This window comes from Lissotriton helveticus, chromosome 10, assembly GCF_964261635.1.
Source record: "Lissotriton helveticus chromosome 10, aLisHel1.1, whole genome shotgun sequence".
Taxonomy (NCBI): Eukaryota; Metazoa; Chordata; class Amphibia; order Caudata; family Salamandridae; genus Lissotriton; species Lissotriton helveticus.
The window spans coordinates 1,206,434,128-1,206,455,085 of NC_136071.1; positions in this window are offsets into that span (position 1 = coordinate 1,206,434,128).

Genomic DNA, 20,958 nt, shown 5'->3' on the forward strand with positions numbered 1-20,958 from the left:
CAGCCAGTAGTAAATGAAATAAATCCATACGGAACCTAGTCAACAAGAAACGATCATAACTTGACATAGGCCATGTCAGGTACGGTTCCATGAGCATAGATGTTTTTAATAGTGCATGTTTCCGTACACTTCCTATCTTTATTTCACCATTCTCCCTGACTGAATACCTAGTAGAGATAAAGACCTTCTTCACAGTAATAACATCCAATTTCGTAATGGATTCTGGAGCTAAAAAGAGTTCAGGGTGCCCTAATTCATTAAAGCAGGTGCTTAGGTATTTTATCCATGGTACCTTGAACTTATTTTCCCACGTTAGCGCTTCCCTTAGTATGAGCTGAGTGAGGGGTACATCACAATTTAGCCAACAGTTTAGCCAACACAATAAAGGGCTTACTGCTATCTTGTCACTTAAATATGACATACCCAGCTCTTCATGTACTGAGAAGTTTGCTGTTCCCCTAGGTACCCTGAGTATCTGTTTTAAAAAGTTGTTTTCTACTACCTCCAGGGCACCTATTGAGACGTATCCCCATAACTCACGGCCATAGCTTGCGATGGCAACACTCTTAGCCTGGTAAAGTTGAAGCAATGCAGCCACTGGGCTATTTCCCATTTTTCTTGCAAAATCAAGTATTGCTGCATTTGCCCGGGTTAACTCTCCCTTTTTCTTCTGTACCGCGGGTCCCCAATTTAGTTGATGGTCGAAGAGGACTCCGAGGTAGGAGAATGTTTTTGTTATTGGGATTGTTTCCCCATTTACATTTAGGCAGTTTGGCTTTTTATTACCTTGGCCAACCTTCATTACGAAGGATTTGGAGTTATTTATACTCAAGTCTCGGGACTTCATAAAAGCAAAGAAGGAGTTTAGCAGTGTTTGGAGACCTATTGCAGTCCTGGATAAAAGGACTGCGTCGTCCGCATAAAGCAGAACCGGCAGTCCCTTCCGTTCAACATAAGGATAGTCTGCTCCTGTACTTAAAAGATGCCCTTCCAAATCGTTTATATATAGGTTGAAAAGAAACAGGGCTAAAATACAGCCTTGTCTGACACCCCGGTGCACACCAAAATCCCTTGTCACTTTTAGATCTTGTGTGTACCGGACAATTGCTCTTGTGTCAGAATGCATGTCTACTAACAGATTGATTAAATTCTGTTCTACACCCATTTTCGCCATGGTGTCCCAGAGCCTTCCTCGGCTTACGCAGTCGAAGGCCGACGATAGATCCATGAACCCCATGTGAATTGTACCTTGTCGGGCCATGGTGTATTTCCCTATTATCATGTACAAGTTCAGACATTGGGTGATGGTTGAATGACCAGGCCTAAATCCATATTGAATTGGGGATATTACTTTGTTTTCGTCTGCCCATTCAGTTAGCCTGTTTAAAATTACTCCCCCTACTACTTTAACCACCGAGTTAATTAAAGATATTGGTCTGTAGCAGAGGGGGCCATTACGTTCACCCTTCTTGAAGACGGGTACGATGGTAGACACACCCCACAACTTGGACAGCCCGAAGCCACAGCCGCATTGAGTACAGCTGTGAGGGCAGGCGCCCATAGCGATGTGGAAGATTTAAACAGATCCGGTGGAATGCCATCCGGGCCTGGGGCCTTATTACTTGTTAGCCCTTCAATTCCTTTTTCAACCTCACTTATTGTGAAGAGTAAAAAATGTTCCTTAGGTATAACAGGACTATGTTCTACTTGAGGCTCGTTACTTTTAAAAATTAAGCTAAAATGATTAACCCACTCTTCCTCTGGGATATTTGTGCCGATGATGGAGTTGCTTGGGTGATCAAACAAAGGTTTATTAATAATTTCCCAAAACTTGGCACTATTTCTCAAGTTTTTGGGATCTAAAAGGGTCTCCCATACACTTTTCTTTACCTCTTTCATTCGAGTGGCAAGAGACCTTTTGTATCTACCACGCATAGCCTTGATGTATCCGGGTCTCTAGGTATAGTTTTCAAAGCCATCTTTAAGTCTCGGCTAGCCTTGGAGCACGAATTGTCAAACCATTTTGGATTATTACTACTATTCCCTTTGGCTGGCACCATTAACAATGATCCTACTGTTAGTGCGACACCCTCAAAAGCTGCCAAGATTTGTTGTGGTGATGATACTGATGACATACATAGAGAGAGCTCGGAGCTACACAAATTATTAATAGAGGTATACAAGTCTTCACAATTCACCATTGTCCATTCTAGGCGACGCTTTCCATTTATACATTTTATGGAACCACGGTCTACACGTGGCTTTCGCTGTTCGAAGATTCCCCCACCCATTTTAATACAAATAGGATTATGATCACTATAAATACTCCTTTGGATGGAGAAGCCCAGGACAGTGTTGGAAAGATCCGCAGACAATAGTATATGATCTATGTATGATCCGTTTATATGACCCTTGTAAGTAGGAACGGTAAAAATAGTTTGTCCCGCCACCATGGTCATAGCTGTGATTAAGTTATTTTCATTCATTAGCGTGTTTAGTTGAGTCCCACGCCGTGAGTGATCAAAATGGAAGCCTTTCAAGCTGTTACATCCCAATTGGTCAATAACAGTCTCTCCTGGATTTCCACATGGATGAGTATTAAAATCACCTACAATCAACATTTGGCGCGGCAAACTCCTCACATTTTCTCTCAGAAAGTCGCCCAGAGATAATATATTACAATCTCCATTCTGGTTCACTGCATTATAAAAATTAATCAGGGCAAAAGTAATTGTACCCCTCTTTAGCTCCAGGACCTGGATATTTCTATTCCCAGAATAGCGTGTAACTTTATGACATATAAAAGCTAAGTTAACATAAATTGCCAGACCCCCCTTTGCTCTTCCACTATTTGATGGTTCAGCTGGAATGAAAAAACTTTGGTACCCCTCAATATGAACATTTGTTTCCACCAGCCATGTTTCTTGGAGGCATATCACTGCATATTGTTTAACAAAGGACAACCAAATGGTATCACAAGCTTTATCAACCAACCCTGCAATATTCCAAGATACTAAACTTGCACTGCAAAGAGTTTGTAAACACAGGTTGTTAGTATCTGTGACTATGTTAATCTTTTCAAGTGGGATAACATGCGGTATCTCTGTGCATCTGAGAACCTGCTCTTCTACAATATTATATATCTGATCAATTTGTGTAGGGGCAGGATTATACTCATTTAATGAGCTAATAGGTCGATTTGTCTGGGCTAATGATGCCTCTACCACAGTTAAAGATCCCATTACATTAGCTGAAGGGTTGTTTAGTTCAAAGTTTTCAGCTTGAGTAGGTCCATACATTGCATTTATAGTAACCTCATTTCGTAAATCTATATGAACAGTTTGATCGAGCTGAAATTGTACACTAGGTAGTCATTCTACTCCTTCCAGACCTCCCTGGCCGTACAAGGCGTCAAACCTATTTGAAATGGCGATACTATACTGGTTATTAAAATAGGTAGGATAATGATACCTGTGTTGATATAGGTAATTTGGTCCTATTCGCCTCTCTAGACTACTCCCCCAATCGTTTACCGGAGCACCCATACCCCATCCATTTGTCCTAACGTTCCACTTTGACCTTGTAAGAATTGACAGTGGTTTGGGATATGATGTGCTTCGCTGTTTTCCATTAAAAAATTCTAAAGTGAGTGGGACAATAGTACCACTCCTACGTTGGGGCGGGAGTATGTTTGATAAGACGTTAGGGAGTACATCCGAGTTGGTAAAATTTAGCACTATGCAATCTCCTTTAATCTTTTTTGGACATTGACCTATCCAGGGTACCCTTCTAGCTGACTTGACCTCACTTGCTAACTGTTGTTTCCCCCCGGGGGCCATCTGCATATTACCAGACAGCCAGTGCAGGGCCTTGCTTGTCAGATATGTCGAAGATTCTGATTGGCCGGGGGTCAGAGGGGGTACATTTGCTAATACCAGAACTAAGGGCGACGCTTCCTCTATAAATTGTAATGGTTCTCTTTCTATATGTGGTATAGTCACTACAGGTGATCTTTGTATAGGGTCGTCTCTTATCTCAGGCTGGTTATATGTATTCTGTTGTTAATATAAGTTCAGGGGAGATAATCAGTGCCTCATTTTCGCCTTCATCAGCCCTATTCACATTATGCTCCTTGTGTAAATTGACTAAGTTTGTGACCAAATTTGTTGTATTTGCTACCTCGTCCGCTATCTTATTCTGTGTCCCATCCAATTTCTTTACTTCGGCGGTGAGTTTATCTAATTTAGCCACCAGTGGTTTAATGATTGTCTTGAACTTATAGTCAATCATATCAGCTAATCTATTAAATAACTCGTCTTCCATAATTTGTTTTCCGCCATCTTCCCCATGGCCCCTATTTTTGTCCTTTATATTCGCTGGTGATACAACCCTTTTTCTCCCAGGTCGTGACCCTCCTCGGTTTGACTGAGCTTTTCTGCATGTTCTAACCGCCCGGGTGACAGGCACAAGAATAGAAGGTTTCTCTGTAATTGTGTCTACCTGTGAGTCCACCTGTATGGGGCAAGCTTCTGCAGTGAGATTAACCTGAAACTCGGGGTCATTTTCGTCATCGGTTTCTGGGTCAATCTCTAGAACTGCACTATGATTGTGGATCTCGCTATCACGTAACTCAGTGTCTAAAACTTCGTTTCCTATGACCTGGGATGGTATATCAACCCATGGGGAATTTAATGGTGGGCTCGGGGGATGAAGAATAGGGGATTGACTTAGTCCTAATGACTGTCGTCTTTCACTATTAATTTTGGATACTACTTGGACCAGATAATTGTCCATGGTATTAGACAGTGCGGCCGGGATCTTTTTTGGCATGCTAAATAATGAGTTATAGCACAATTTTCTAATCCGTATAATAGTGTATAACGAAATATCAACGTGGAACCAGATGTTAGTCCTCAGAGCAGCGATAGCATACACAATATATCTTTCGCGAGGAGCTCTTGGCAACGGCACGGGCAGTATATTGTGCCCAGTCCAGTCCCGTTCTGTCTCGGACTCTCTTAGACTGTCCGCCCTTTGTCCGGGCTTCGTCCCGGTCTTCGTCCCGCACGCGTCCCGCTTGCGCGTGTGGGGGTGTGGCTATATGGGAGGAGGATGGGGCGGGAAGAGGCACTAGGTGCGCGTGGTCACGAAGCGCAAGTCCCTCTGGTCCTTGCAGTCCCGCTCCCCCTAAGGAGCCCAAACTACGATTCAACAGCTGGTCCGGGTCAGGAGCAGGCAAAGGAAGCCAAGCAGCAAAAGTTCTCAATAAAAGTGGAGGTACGTGGGGTTGAAAAACACACCAATGTCACCAGGTTACTCCAGAGATTCGACTACGAGCGGCACTTGAAGAGTACCAGAGACCCCCCCACTCAAAGGGAACCTGAGCCATTGGACAACGACTCTCTGTGTTGTCAGGCTTGACAACACAGCAGTATGACAACCTGCTCTTGAGATACCAGGTGCTGCTTGACAGCAGTCACACAGGCTCCTGTTTCTCTAAGAGCCTCCACCCTTTGGCCATTGATGGTCACCCACTGCCCATACTTCTTAGTGTTGGAGGGCAGTTGGTTTTCAGGGACCATCTCACTGTCTCCTAGAGAGACTAGGGTCTTCTGAACATGGTCCCACCCACCTTATACTTCTACCTCCTCCCCAAAGGCAACACTAGCCATCTGCCGGGGCACAGCACCAGTGGGTGCTGGTTTACTAAACAGGCGACACTTGAGATCATTGGAAAAATGACCCAGTTCACCGTACTTGTAACACTTTGGGGGCCCTCTTTAAACAGGGGTACCTGTTGGGGCCCCGGTCGGTTTATGGGTTGGGGAGGCTGAGAACCCTTCCCTTGGTTCCCTTGGGGATTACTTTGGGGCCTCTTCTGAAACTCCCTCTGTTTACCCTTGTCCCCCCCACTCTTCTGCTGGGGACCCTGCCCCTCTTTGGCGAAGTCTCCCACTTGAACCTTGTGGACCCTGGTGCTGACCCAGCGGTCCGCCTCCTCAGCAAGCTTCCTAGGGTTAGCTAGCTTGCTATCAATCAGGTGCTGATGTAGCTCAGGAAAACAATTACTAGACAAGTGCTCCCATGCAATTAAATCAAAGAGAACTTGAAAATCATTAACTTTGCTACCCTTCACCCAACCATCCAGTGCTCTGCAGTAAAAGGTCACATATTCAACATAGGTACTCCCAGGAATCTTTGTACAGCACCTGAACCTCTGTCTGTACAATTCAGGAGTTAACCCATACCTGGTCATCAAAGCTTCCTTCATGTGTGGGTAAGAATTATAATTTTCAGAGGGCAAATCTAGCAGTGTGTCCCGCCCTTCACTAAGGAACCACCCCCACAACCCCGCTCCCCAATCTCTCTCAGGGACCCGGTGGGAAGACATGGCTACCTCATAGGCCTTGAACCACTGCCCTATGTCATCATTTGTTACATCCTGCTTTTCTTTCTTCTCTATCCTTCTTTAGTGTTTGTTATAACTTGCTCAGCATACATCTATGATGTCACATAGAATGCTGGTTGTGTATGCTTGAGAGGAGAGTCAGTTACATGTGAGGCTGAGCAGCAGTCCAGCTGCTCCTGATGGGATTATATTTGGACTTACTTATTTCTTCATTATCATCTTGATCTAATACAAATCTTCAATAAATCAAATATACATTTATATCCTGGATTTATGGATCATTTAAATGTTACAATGGCGACGAGGTACAGAACCTATGCATTAAGGAAAAGACTGAATTACTACAACTAAGGAATTTAAGGAATCTGTAACTGAGAAACTATTTGAAGCACAAGAAGAAAAGGTAAATTAAGAAAATCACCCTGGTTAATCCCACCAGTGTCCCTTATGATCTGGACAGCCTGTTTCCCCAGGGTGTTGGAATTTTACTGCATGATTTACGCTACATTGGCCTAAAATTTAATGTTTGAAGAGTGAACTTTTACATTTTGGCTTCGGTTTTTGAGAGTGAAAATTTTGCTTGGCACCGTTGGATTATGGAAACCTGCTTACAAATGTGTCATTGAACCTGTTTCAAACACATGACTTGGATGTGTGTCATGTTTGAGGAGAAACACACACCTACCATCATCTGTGTGGGAGTGAATGTACATCATTTAATTATTATTCGACATTCCAGCAGTGTGAGTGGAAGAAAAGAAGCCCCTGCGGAAGAAACACTGACATTTATAAACAGAGCACATTAATCAGTTTGATGATAACAGCTGTGCTCGGTCTCTAAAAATAAAAAAAAAAGGGGAATAAGTGAAAACTATGGATGTACGGAACAAAGATTAGTTGCCTGCTTTCACGGAGTTGAACGCGTCAATTATCTCACAGTTTATTACCATTCTTAACCTTTCTATCTGACCTCTGAAGAAATCGGATTCATTGGAAGCTGCGTGCAAGGAAAATACATTTATTTCATTTTTGTTTTCAGTTGTTGACAATTTAACAACAGCAGCGCACACTTGATATAATCGGACTTTCTGTGTGCAAGTCAAGATTTAATTTGAGCCTCTTCCCAATTTTGTCATTTAATTTGTTTTTACTGCGCAAGAGTTGACAGTTTAACTCTCATAGATACCCTTAAGTTTACCTGCTGTCTTCCACGCGAAGAGCTTTCTGACGTCAGTGATCTGCTGCTTCATTTCTCTAATGTTTTTGCAAGCACAGGCGTGCTGTGAGTCACCCGGGGCTACGTTAGATGCGTGCCTCCATTTTGAGTTACACCCGAAATGTATTGAAGATTTGTCGGTGAGTTTCGTTTTGGAAATCACCTTGGAGACAGACATGCCGAGTCACTACCAGTCTTGTGGTATATGTGCTGTGTTTTGAACACAAATGCAGCGTAATGAAGAGTAATTTTGCCAGAAATTTCTTGTGTTCTGCAACAGGTGACATTTTATGAATTATTCATTTTCTTCTGCGCAGAACCCGGGTGAGAGATCGCTCACCGGAGTTTGTTTATTCATCTGATTACTTAAAGGAAATTAACAATTTATTGTATTTCATTTTCTGAGGGAGGTGGTATGCGTTTTAGAAGGAGTGCACATTTATGTTGAAATTTTACGCTATTGGTAATTCTCACATGTTTGTTACATGTGTGCTATAGTGCAAACATTTTCAAGTGTATAAAAGTGTGTTGGCTTACTTTAAGGTAGTGAGCCATTTATATACTCAATTAACATTGAAGTGCTCAGTTGTTTTGAATTTTGCTTATATATTGATGATAATACTACAGTGAGTTAGTATCTTTAATGGAGGGAGCCATTCTTATGCTCAACTTAGGTTGAGGTGCCCCGTTGTTTTTAATTCAATTTTCTGGTATGTAATTTCTTTTATGAAATCAGCCATAGTGCTTTCTTGTGCAGAACCACCATTTAGGTGCTCAATTTCTATTGAGGTGTTCAATTTTATTATTTCTTACTTTTAATGAACCACATTACTTAGTACCCTAAAATTTTAGAGGGGTTCACATATGTTACTGAGAGGAGTCATGCATTTTCTTTTATTGTTGTGAACCACAAATGTGCTCAAATTATTTTGAGGTGTTCTTTTCAGAGAATTAGTTGTCCTAGTGTTAGATTTATTGGATGTGTATTATGCAGAGCCACATTTTGTGCTCAATTTTGAGGTGCTCCATTTTTTCAAGTTAGTTTTAAGAGCAGTGCTGTGCTCTATTTTGCGGAATATGTTCATTTATACAAGGAGTTATGCCGTGTTATACGAGGAATTATACTGCTTCTAGATTTTATGTATAAGGTTTGCATCCGAGGATGAGCCATTTTTCAGAAATTTCATTGTGTTAAAAGCGTTAGTGCTGTGCTGAACCACTTTATTTAGTGCTCTCATATTTTAGAGGCGTTCAGTTTGTTAAGTTTAAAGGAGCCGTTGGTTGCTCTATTTACAAATGTATTTATTTATCTAACCCATCCATTTTCATTCTTGTGGATGTTATTATGTATCAAATCCATACTTTCCATTCTAATGGATTTTATTAAGTTATGCATCAAATCCATATTTTCCATTCTAGTGGATTTTGTTGTGGATGTTGTTATGTATCAAATCCATATTTTTCCCTTCTAGTGGATTTTGTTATATTATGTATCAAATCCATTTTTTTCCATTCTAGTGGATTTTGTTATGTTATGGGTGACTGTACTTCTTTCACCAATTAAGGTTTTAACCTTTTTCTATTTACTTTATTTATAATATTTACAGTGTAGGTGTGGTATGTTCTATCTTCTCTACACTATTCATTCTTTCATTCTTGTGGATTTTGTGTTGTTGTGCATGATTGTATTTTCTTCCATGCTTTCACTATTTTAACTTCCTCCTTTGTATCTTTTCAATAATATTTGTTGTGTATCCATTGTATGTTCTTTCATCTACTTTTCTACTTTCTTTGTTTCTGTTTTTATTTCTATTAAAGGGGGAGATGTGTTACATCCTGCTTTTCTTTCTTCTCTATCCTTCTTTAGTGTTTGTTATAACTTGCTCAGCATACATCTATGATGTCACATAGAATGCTGGTTGTGTATGCTTGAGATGAGAGTCAGTTACATGTGAGGCTGAGCAGCAGTCCAGCTGCTCCTGATGGGATTATATTTGGACTTACTTATTTCTTCATTATCATCTTGATCTAATACAAATCTTCAATAAATCAAATATACATTTATATCCTGGATTTATGGATCATTTAAATGTTAAAGAATTATAATTTTCAGAGGGCAAATCTAGCAGTGTGTCCCGCCCTTCACTAAGGAACCACCCCCACAACCCCGCTCCCCAATCTCTCTCAGGGACCCGGTGGGAAGACATGGCTACCTCATAGGCCTTGAACCACTGCCCTATGTCATCATTCTTTTTTTTTTTTTTCCAAAACCTTTATTGGTACTTAAAGCAGTTACATTCGTGGGCCTACAACCCTCACGGCCGGCCATTATGTAAAAAAACGTAGAAAGCAATCAATCATGCCATAGGAACGCAACAATCTGCACCCCCAAACGCCCCAATGCGGTACAGGACTTTGCGTGTAGCAGGATAATACCAGGATTAAAGAGGTTTCTTTTATAATTATAAAAAGAAAAGGATCTGGTGTCACACAATCGAGCAATATTAAGGCAGATGGTTAACATAAACAGGATATTTACAAGCAGGACAGCTGTAGGCAGGACGTGGGCGCTAACGCGCAGCAATCAGGATAAACGATAAGCAAACAATTCGCCCACCAACACAGTATGAGCCCGCCGTAGCGTAAAGCTCCAGAAAGACATCTACCCTTGTAATTCGAGCCTAGAGAACATACATAGAGCAACCTATTACTCGATTCCCAGAAAAAGAAGAAGAAAATAAAGGAAAGCCGAGAAAGACAAAAGAAAAAAAGAGGCCCTAGAAACAGAAAAAGGTGAAAAACAAGAATACCCCTCCCCTATCCCCCCACCCGCACCCCTGCCTACGGCTACGGCCTCCCCCTTAGCAGTGTGCCTGTCGCCCCGTGAAGAACCCGAAATATAGAAGAGAGAGAAGGCAGAAAGGAAAAGAATATAATGAGGGGTCTCCAGTCTAGGTCCCCCCCCCCCAAGTGCTCAGCTTACAATTATAGCGGCGCCGTTACAAAATTTCCAGGGCACCAACCGAGACAGGACAGCGATTACCACATCAGTTCACCCAGTCACCCACCCTCTATAAAGGCCCCCCCCGTCAGAAAGCAAAGAGAACGACCACCATTTTCAGGATCCAGACCCACCCAGCCGTAACCTGAGGCGCGGCACAGTCAGTACGAATGTAAAGTCAAACAATCAGAGTGTCAACAGTACAAAAGACAGGTTTGTCCGGGGGAAGGCAGTGATCAGCAGACCATACCAGGAACAACACACTCCAAAGCTATCCACAACCCACGACCATTCCCCGAGCAGCAAAATTAAGTCCAGTTCAGAAAGTGTCCGCAGGTCACTCGGCTAAGTTACATGACGACATCAGCCATCGGAAAAAGGGGGGGTGCAACAGTTGAGACGCCACAACATCACTCCCGACGGAGTCTCCGACCTCCCCTCGAATCCATGGGCCAGGCACCACGGCGACGAGTCACTTCGAAACGACAAAAGAATCCCACGTACATTTTCCACTTGTCTAAAACAGGTAGGGTCGTGTAGAGACACCCATTCAGGTTTTACCAGAAGTGCGCAGAGAGAGTCGCCAAACCAAAGTCACATGAAAAAGCGCCGGGAGCAGGCTCTCCCATACTTCCACGCGTGCCACGGTCTGATCACCATAGAAACCCAATCCATACTGTACGTTACCAGTACACAGGGGGGGGGGGCATCCGATCCGCGGGTTGGTACTGCTCCCCGGGGATGATGATTCCAAGCGGGTCCATGTCAGAAGTGCCGCCGGGGCTCACATCAAGCCGCCATCTTAGGTGTTGTCCGACGTCTTCCCGGTCGCAAACGATGTGGCAGCCACCTCCATTCCCCCACCGCTGGTCTCCTCCTTGTCCCCCAGTGCCCACAGGCAATGCCAAACCAGCACACATCAACCTGCTCCGATCCGCAGGAATATAGGAGACAGACAGTTGTACGCGAGTCACTCGAGCCACATCATGGGGACAAAGGGCGGCATCGCATGTTCTTATTCCGCAGGGCAGCTATCAAAGGGGGGGTGGCCCTCCATTCGGCAGTGGGAAACAACTCGCAGCAGCGACAGTTAGGGGCAAATCCAGAGCGGGGTAAAATGCCTCGGCGGGTGACCGGCATGCTCTGGGTCCCTCCGGCCGTCATTATTCCACTCGCTCCAGCAACAATAGCACGCGAGGACCAGGCTACGGGACTCGCGCAGGCCACCCCGGCCGGGGGGGCATATCTCCGTCTCCGGAGCTCGGAGAGCCACCAAAGTCATTCACAGCGGGTCGGGTCCCTTTCCGCCATCCAAGAAAGTGTCGGCAGCGCCACTTCGATGACTGGAACCCACAACAGGGGGAGAAGGTCGACGGAGCCAGGTCGACCATCTTGGTCGCCGACCTGGCTCCGCCTATGTCATCATTCTTAAACAATTCTTTCACAACATCCTTTGGCATGTACACCCTTGACTCTACCTGCACTGGCGATGCGCTGCCACCAGAGGGAGCAGTTTCCATACTCTTAGCTTTCAGCTCCAGCTCCCTCAATTTCATTTCATGCTCCATTTCAATCTTTTTTTCAGGGCTAGATCCAACACCGTTTTTTAGCTCATTGCACCATCCCAGTTTCAGAACCTGGCTGTATGCAAATTAGTCTGTCCCTGGCCCAGTGCATCATGGGAAAAGGGCAGACCAGACTACAAAAGCCAATTCTTGCACTGGGAAGGAAACAAGCTTCCGGGGACCCGTTTCTGGCATTACAGCCGTCTTCGGCCCGGCTTGCTTGAATCCTGATGGTGCAATGAGCAAGGGACTCACATCTGAGTATACCCTTCCACGCTTAGGGTGGACAAAAATATTTACAACAAGGGGTGGTGATGGACAGAGTCTCTGAATTAAGCAGAGTACTCTCACCCAGTCAAGAGATCAGGGCTAGATCCAACACCGTTTTTTAGCTCATTGCACCATCCCAGTTTCAGAACCTGGCTGTATGCAAATTAGTCTGTCCCTGGCCCAGTGCATCATGGGAAAAGGGCAGACCAGACTACAAAAGCCAATTCTTGCACTGGGAAGGAAACAAGCTTCCGGGGACCCGTTTCTGGCATTACAGCCGTCTTCGGCCCGGCTTGCTTGAATCCTGATGGTGCAATGAGCAAGGGACTCACATCTGAGTATACCCTTCCACGCTTAGGGTGGACAAAAATATTTACAACAAGGGGTGGTGATGGACAGAGTCTCTGAATTAAGCAGAGTACTCTCACCCAGTCAAGAGATCAGGGCTAGATCCAACACCGTTTTTTAGCTCATTGCACCATCCCAGTTTCAGAACCTGGCTGTATGCAAATTAGTCTGTCCCTGGCCCAGTGCATCATGGGAACAGGGCAGACCAGACTACAAAAGCCAATTCTTACACTGGGAAGGAAACAAGCTTCCGGGGACCGGTTTCTGGCATTATAGCCGTCTTCGGCCCGGCTTGCTTGAATCCTGATGGTGCAATGAGCAAGGGACTCACATCTGAGTATACCCTTCCACGCTTAGGGTGGACAAAAATATTTACAACAAGGGGTGGTGATGGACAGAGTCTCTGAATTAAGCAGAGTACTCTCACCCAGTCAAGAGATCAGGGCTAGATCCAACACCGTTTTTTAGCTCATTGCACCATCCCAGTTTCAGAACCTGGCTGTATGCAAATTAGTCTGTCCCTGGCCCAGTGCATCATGGGAACAGGGCAGACCAGACTACAAAAGCCAATTCTTACACTGGGAAGGAAACAAGCTTCCGGGGACCCGTTTCTGGCATTACAGCCGTCTTCGGCCCGGCTTGCTTGAATCCTGATGGTGCAATGAGCAAGGGACTCACATCTGAGTATACCCTTCCACGCTTAGGGTGGACAAAAATATTTACAACAAGGGGTGGTGATGGACAGAGTCTCTGAATTAAGCAGAGTACTCTCACCCAGTCAAGAGATCAGGGCTAGATCCAACACCGTTTTTTAGCTCATTGCACCATCCCAGTTTCAGAACCTGGCTGTATGCAAATTAGTCTGTCCCTGGCCCAGTGCATCATGGGAAAAGGGCAGACCAGACTACAAAAGCCAATTCTTGCACTGGGAAGGAAACAAGCTTCCGGGGACCCGTTTCTGGCATTACAGCCGTCTTCGGCCCGGCTTGCTTGAATCCTGATGGTGCAATGAGCAAGGGACTCACATCTGAGTATACCCTTCCACGCTTAGGGTGGACAAAAATATTTACAACAAGGGGTGGTGATGGACAGAGTCTCTGAATTAAGCAGAGTACTCTCACCCAGTCATGAGATCAGGGCTAGATCCAACACCGTTTTTTAGCTCATTGCACCATCCCAGTTTCAGAACCTGGCTGTATGCAAATTAGTCTGTCCCTGGCCCAGTGCATCATGGGAACAGGGCAGACCAGACTACAAAAGCCAATTCTTACACTGGGAAGGAAACAAGCTTCCGGGGACCGGTTTCTGGCATTACAGCCGTCTTCGGCCAGGCTTGCTTGAATCCTGATGGTGCAATGAGCAAGGGACTCACATCTGAGTATACCCTTCCACGCTTAGGGTGGACAAAAATATTTACAACAAGGGGTGGTGATGGACAGAGTCTCTGAATTAAAAAGAGTACTCTCACCCAGTTAAGAGATCAGGGCTAGATCCAACACCGTTTTTTAGCTCATTGCACCATCCCAGTTTCAGAACCTGGCTGTATGCAAATTAGTCTGTCCCTGGCCCAGTGCATCATGGGAACAGGGCAGACCAGACTACAAAAGCCAATTATTTTAGCCAGAGGGTAGTTTGGTCTGCCCTGTTCCCATGATGCACTGGGCCAGGGACAGACTAATTTGCATATAGCCAGGTTCTGAGCTGGGATGGGGCAGTGAGATAAATAACGGTGATGGATCAAGCCCTGATCTTTGGACTGGGTAAGAGTGGTCTGCTTAATTCAGACACTCTGTTCATCACCACCCCCTTTTCTGAATCGTTTTTGGCCACTATAGGTGTGGCAGGGTATACTCAGACATGAGTCCCTTTCTCACTGCTCCATCAGGATTCAAGCAAGCCGGGCCGAAGAGGCTGAAATGCCAGAAACCGGTCCCCGGTAGCTTGTCTCCTTTCTGGTGAAGAATTGGCTTGGTAGTTTGGTCTGCCCTGTTCCCATGATGCACTGGGCCAGGGACAGACTAATTTGCATATAGCCAGGTTCTGAGCTGGGATGGGGCAGTGAGATAAATAACGGTGATGGATCAAGCCCTGATCTTTGGACTGGGTAAGAGTGGTCTGCTTAATTCAGACACTCTGTTCATCACCACCCCCTTTTCTGAATCGTTTTTGGCCACTATAGGTGTGGCAGGGTATACTCAGACATGAGTCCCTTTCTCACTGCTCCATCAGGATTCAAGCAAGCCGGGCCGAAGAGGCTGAAATGCCAGAAACCGGTCCCCGGTAGCTTGTCTCCTTTCTGGTGAAGAATTGGCTTGGTAGTTTGGTCTGCCCTGTTCCCATGATGCACTGGGCCAGGGACAGACTAATTTGCATATAGCCAGGTTCTGAGCTGGGATGGGGCAGTGAGATAAATAACGGTGATGGATCAAGCCCTGATCTTTGGACTGGGTAAGAGTGGTCTGCTTAATTCAGACACTCTGTTCATCACCACCCCCTTTTCTGAATCGTTTTTGGCCACTATAGGTGTGGCAGGGTATACTCAGACATGAGTCCCTTTCTCACTGCTCCATCAGGATTCAAGCAAGCCGGGCCGAAGAGGCTGAAATGCCAGAAACCGGTCCCCGGTAGCTTGTCTCCTTTCTGGTGAAGAATTGGCTTGGTAGTTTGGTCTGCCCTGTTCCCATGATGCACTAGGCCAGGGACAGACTAATTTGCATATAGCCAGGTTCTGAGCTGGGATGGGGCAGTGAGATAAATAACGGTGATGGATCAAGCCCTGATCTTTGGACTGGGTAAGAGTGGTCTGCTTAATTCAGACACTCTGTTCATCACCACCCCCTTTTCTGAATCGTTTTTGGCCACTATAGGTGTGGCAGGGTATACTCAGACATGAGTCCCTTTCTCACTGCGCCATCAGGATTCAAGCAAGCCGGGCCGAAGAGGCTGAAATGCCAGAAACCGGTCCCCGGTAGCTTGTCTCCTTTCTGGTGAAGAATTGGCTTGGTAGTTTGGTCTGCCCTGTTCCCATGATGCACTGGGCCAGGGACAGACTAATTTGCATATAGCCAGGTTCTGAGCTGGGATGGGGCAGTGAGATAAATAACGGTGATGGATCAAGCCCTGATCTTTGGACTGGGTAAGAGTGGTCTGCTTAATTCAGACACTCTGTATATCACCACCCCCTTTTCTGAATCGTTGTTGGCCACTATAGGTGTGGCAGGGTATACTCAGACATGAGTCCCTTTCTCACTGCTCCATCAGGATTCAAGCAAGCCGGGCCGAAGAGGCTGAAATGCCAGAAACCGGTCCCCGGTAGCTTGTCTCCTTTCTGGTGAAGAATTGGCTTGGTAGTTTGGTCTGCCCTGTTCCCATGATGCACTGGGCCAGGGACAGACTAATTTGCATATAGCCAGGTTCTGAGCTGGGATGGGGCAGTGAGATAAATAATGGTGATGGATCAAGCCCTGATCTTTGGACTGGGTAAGAGTGGTCTGCTTAATTCAGAAACTCTGTTCATCACCACCCCCTTTTCTGAATCGTTTTTGGCCACTATAGGTGTGGCAGGGTATACTCAGACATGAGTCCCTTTCTCACTGCTCCATCAGGATTCAAGCAAGCCGGGCCGAAGAGGCTGAAATGCCAGAAACCGGTCCCCGGTAGCTTGTCTCCTTTCTGGTGAAGAATTGGCTTGGTAGTTTGGTCTGCCCTGTTCCCATGATGCACTGGGCCAGGGACAGACTAATTTGCATATAGCCAGGTTCTGAGCTGGGATGGGGCAGTGAGATAAATAACGGTGATGGATCAAGCCCTGATCTTTGGACTGGGTAAGAGTGGTCTGCTTAATTCAGACACTCTGTTCATCACCACCCCCTTTTCTGAATCGTTTTTGGCCACTATAGGTGTGGCAGGGTATACTCAGACAGGAGTCCCTTTCTCACTGCTCCATCAGGATTCAAGCAAGCCGGGCCGAAGAGGCTGAAATGCCAGAAACCGGTCCCCGGTAGCTTGTCTCCTTTCTGGTGAAGAATTGGCTTGGTAGTTTGGTCTGCCCTGTTCCCATGATGCACTGGGCCAGGGACAGACTAATTTGCATATAGCCAGGTTCTGAGCTGGGATGGGGCAGTGAGATAAATAACGGTGATGGATCAAGCCCTGATCTTTGGACTGGGTAAGAGTGGTCTGCTTAATTCAGACACTCTGTTCATCACCACCCCCTTTTCTGAATCGTTTTTGGCCACTATAGGTGTGGCAGGGTATACTCAGACATGAGTCCCTTTCTCACTGCTCCATCAGGATTCAAGCAAGCCGGGCCGAAGAGGCTGAAATGCCAGAAACCGGTCCCCGGTAGCTTGTCTCCTTTCTGGTGAAGAATTGGCTTGGTAGTTTGGTCTGCCCTGTTCCCATGATGCACTGGGCCAGGGACAGACTAATTTGCATATAGCCAGGTTCTGAGCTGGGATGGGGCAGTGAGATAAATAACGGTGATGGATCAAGCCCTGATCTTTGGACTGGGTAAGAGTGGTCTGCTTAATTCAGAAACTCTGTTCATCACCACCCCCTTTTCTGAATCGTTTTTGGCCACTATAGGTGTGGCAGGGTATACTCAGACATGAGTCCCTTTCTCACTGCTCCATCAGGATTCAAGCAAGCCGGGCCGAAGAGGCTGAAATGCCAGAAACCAGTCCCCGGTAGCTTGTCTCCTTTCTGGTGAAGAATTGGCTTGGTAGTTTGGTCTGCCCTGTTCCCATGATGCACTGGGCCAGGGACAGACTAATTTGCATATAGCCAGGTTCTGAGCTGGGATGGGGCAGTGAGATAAATAACGGTGATGGATCAAGCCCTGATCTTTGGACTGGGTAAGAGTGGTCTGCTTAATTCAGACACTCTGTTCATCACCACCCCCTTTTCTGAATCGTTTTTGGCCACTATAGGTGTGGCAGGGTATACTCAGACAGGAGTCCCTTTCTCACTGCTCCATCAGGATTCAAGCAAGCCGGGCCGAAGAGGCTGAAATGCCAGAAACCGGTCCCCGGTAGCTTGTCTCCTTTCTGGTGAAGAATTGGCTTGGTAGTTTGGTCTGCCCTGTTCCCATGATGCACTGGGCCAGGGACAGACTAATTTGCATATAGCCAGGTTCTGAGCTGGGATGGGGCAGTGAGATAAATAACGGTGATGGATCAAGCCCTGATCTTTGGACTGGGTAAGAGTGGTCTGCTTAATTCAGACACTCTGTTCATCACCACCCCCTTTTCTGAATCGTTTTTGGCCACTATAGGTGTGGCAGGGTATACTCAGACATGAGTCCCTTTCTCACTGCTCCATCAGGATTCAAGCAAGCCGGGCCGAAGAGGCTGAAATGCCAGAAACCGGTCCCCGGTAGCTTGTCTCCTTTCTGGTGAAGAATTGGCTTGGTAGTTTGGTCTGCCCTGTTCCCATGATGCACTGGGCCAGGGACAGACTAATTTGCATATAGCCAGGTTCTGAGCTGGGATGGGGCAGTGAGATAAATAACGGTGATGGATCAAGCCCTGATCTTTGGACTGGGTAAGAGTGGTCTGCTTAATTCAGACACTCTGTTCATCACCACCCCCTTTTCTGAATCGTTTTTGGCCACTATAGGTGTGGCAGGGTATACTCAGACACGAGTCCCTTTCTTACTGCTCCATCAGGATTCAAGCAAGCCGGGCCGAAGAGGCTGAAATGCCAGAAACCGGTCCCCGGTAGCTTGTCTCCTTTCTGGTGAAGAATTGGCTTGGTAGTTTGGTCTGCCCTGTTCCCATGATGCACTGGGCCAGGGACAGACTAATTTGCATATAGCCAGGTTCTGAGCTGGGATGGGGCAGTGAGATAAATAACGGTGATGGATCAAGCCCTGATCTTTGGACTGGGTAAGAGTGGTCTGCTTAATTCAGACACTCTGTTCATCACCACCCCCTTTTCTGAATCGTTTTTGGCCACTATAGGTGTGGCAGGGTATACTGAGACATGAGTCCCTTTCTCACTGCTCCATCAAGATTCAAGCAAGCCGGGGCCGAAGAGGCTGAAATGCCAGAAACCGGTCCCCGGTAGCTTCTCTCCTTTCTGGTGAAGAATTGGCTTGGTAGTTTGGTCTGCCCTGTTCCCATGATGCACGGGGCCAGGGACAGACTAATTTGCATATAGCCAGGTTCTGAGCTGGGATGGGGCAGTGAGATAAATAACGGTGATGGATCAAGCCCTGATCTTTGGACTGGGTAAGAGTGGTCTGCTTAATTCAGACACTCTGTTCATCACCACCCCCTTTTCTGTTTTGTTTTCCATAGCCAGCTGTCCATTAAGTTTTGCCATCTCCATCTCATGTGCCCTGGTTTCCTTCCTGTCTGCCAACTCCTCTGGCAACAGGCCTCTGCCAAACTCATGGACGCTTTCTGCTCGTTCAACTTACACAACATCCCCAGGTGCTTTCCTTGATTCAATCCAGGCTTTCAGCGCCCTGTGTAGGTCTGCCTTGACTTTGCATCCTGCATGGAGAACTTTGAACTTTCCGCAGCTGCTCTTCAGCTGGGACTTTTTGTAGCTGTCCAGTCTCTCCTCTTCCCATTCTACTTCTTCAACTTCAGAGACATCAGATGCTGCCCTTTCTACAAAGAGCGACCCAGGCATGGCTTTAAAAAATAGAGTTTTCTTAGCAAAGCAAAAATCAAAAAGTATGTGGATGTGTTATTGGACTGAACTCACTATGTAATGCTCATCAATCACTGTACATATATCACAAATACAAATTTGGGATCCTCACCGCTGCCTCCAATGTTAGGTGAGTACTTGTGAGTACTTGTGACAAACAGGGACGCTCTTCTCTAGTCAGGGCAAGGGACTTACTCCTAAAAATAACCCCTGCTCACCCTCTAAGCAGTGTGGCGCGAGCAGACAAGGCTAAACTTCAGGGCGTTATGGGTTAAGCATTTATGACAAAATACAGTAATCAGATGACACACTACAAATGGACACCAGTCTAGCTTTATGTAAAAATATAGTATTCTTTATGTAAGATGTATCACAAGTCTCAATAACATCAAAAAATATCCACCATACTATTTAGCAACACTCAGTACTTTTAAAATGCGTAATTCAGGAAGGTTGTGCGGTTCGTAGTCCTTCTGTGTGACTCGTGCAGTGTTTAAAAATGCCCCACGAAGTCTCAGGCGCCCAGTGGACACTTCAGTCCGTGGCACTGCACCCACGGTGCGAAGCGTACACAGTACCTTTTGTTTACGGGGTTCGATGCGGACGATACGTTGTCAAACCAGATGTCCCACGCAGCGGTGTCCTCCTCGTTGTGGTGCGAGCTATGGCTCGGGGAGCTCAATAGTCACTGTCCTCAGTGGGGACGATGCGTTGTGGGGGCAGGTTCTTCGTTGCGGCGTACACGCCGATCCTAGAGAGGGGCGCGCGCGCCGAAGTGTGTTGCGAGGCGGCAGTACGAATCGAAGGGTACGAGACGTAGCCAGCATCGCTACGGGCCACAGCCATTCACGAACAGCGGCGGGAGCTTCCAACAGGACAATTCAAAAAGGGGAAAGCAGGCACAAGGCAAGGTCCACTCTGTATGATGCGAGCTACGGCTCAGGGGGCCAGATAGTCGCGGTGTTTAGACCGGACGGGTCCTTTTTTGCGGTGCGAGCTACGGCTCGGGAAGGCGGCAGTCACGGTGCCCAGGCCAGGCGGGGCTGGTCCTTACGATGCGAGCTGTGGCTTGACAGGCAGAAGTTGCGTTGCTCGGCGGGACAAGGGTGTCCAGGGCTCTTCAGAGTGTGCGACGGATTTCGATGGCGCGCTCAGCTTTCCCAGTTAGAACTGCGGGGAAATGCAGCACTCACAGCAGCTTCTCTCCAGCGAGGTAGAGCCCAATGGTCCTCGGGCTCTGTTCAGGGGCAAGCTCACACACAAGCCCTTGGAGATGGAGCGATCTCCCTCAACACATCGGAGCCTCCTCCTCGCTTCTTGAGACCTCCCGCAACACATCACAGCCTCCTCCTCGCTTATTGTGACCCCCTCAACACATCGGAGCCTCCTCCTCACTTCTTGAGACCTCCCTCAACACATCGGAGACTCCTCCTCGCTTCTTGAGACCTCCCGCAACACATCACAGCCTCCTCCTCGCTTCTTGTGA